The sequence below is a fragment of the Oncorhynchus tshawytscha genome, linkage group LG03 (genome assembly GCF_018296145.1).
Source record: "Oncorhynchus tshawytscha isolate Ot180627B linkage group LG03, Otsh_v2.0, whole genome shotgun sequence".
NCBI lineage: Eukaryota > Metazoa > Chordata > Actinopteri > Salmoniformes > Salmonidae > Oncorhynchus > Oncorhynchus tshawytscha.
This window is the reverse complement of record NC_056431.1, coordinates 65,497,528-65,498,540: the sequence shown is the minus strand read 5'-3', so window position 1 is coordinate 65,498,540 and position 1,013 is coordinate 65,497,528. Positions and strand designations below refer to the sequence as shown.

The following is a 1,013-nucleotide window of genomic DNA, read 5'->3' as shown; positions in this document are numbered from 1 at the left end:
TTTCAGCATTTAGAAACATCGCCTATTATGTTATATCAGTCAGACGTTTAGAGGGTCAACGTATAAATCATTTATATCGTGTTGCATAATGGGAAAATAGTCTGACAGCGATATAATCTAATAAAACCAAAGTAATCGCTTTTCCCTCGCTCTGTCCACAACTGCGATCATAAATGTCATTAAACCCTGGTAAACGTGATGCGTTATTATCAGTAGCCAGAGTGATAACTGTCAACCGAAAAGTTTCGACTTGACATCCACCGACTTGTAAAAGTTAACTCATACTTACCTGGCAAAGGAGATAATGTGATCAGCAAGGCGGTTCTCCCAGCGCAAGGCTCAGCTAATGTATTCCAAATGTGAAAAGAGTGACTGCATAAATTGTGGTAGTGGGAGACTGCATTCGTTCTGTTTGATCTTGTTGTTCAAGTAGTGTTGGTTTGAAATAAAACAGCCACCATGTTATGGGCCCAGTTTTTATTCTGATATATGTTGAGTTTAGTGTTGAGAATGAGATTTGTAAGCATTTATTTTCGCTTTACCTTAGTTATAGTCATCGGATGAATGGTTTAGCATCTATTTCAAAGTGAACGAGGCCTAGCTAACGTTACTACTGTAGATTCATTTTCTCTTTTGGATTTTCCCAAAGCGTGTAATCTGTTACTGTAGCACGGATACTTATTCCTATCATGTATAGCCCTACTTGTGAATGGATTGTCTTGTGCAGGTGCTTCTACACCTGCATTGCTTGCTGTTTGGGGTTTTTAAGGCTGGGTTTCTGTACAGCACTTTGAGATATCAGCTGATGTACGAAGGGCTATATAAATACATTTGATTTGTCCTCAGACAGAATAGATTGAGGTGTTTTATTTGCTAGATAATAAAGTAAACAGTTATAGATTACTGCTCATTGTAACATACATAAATTACACAATTGTATGATGCAATGGTTAGTTCATTTTGTTAAAATTAAGAGGAAGTTGATTGACTTTTGGAGGAACACATAACTTGAA

At 37.0% G+C, this 1,013-nt stretch overlaps 1 pseudogene; it reads left to right on the top strand.

Moving 5' to 3' along the window:
- Window positions 1-281: 281 nt before the first annotated feature.
- Window positions 282-418, top strand: LOC112246232 (annotated as a pseudogene).
- The last annotated feature ends 595 nt before the right edge of the window (window positions 419-1,013 follow it).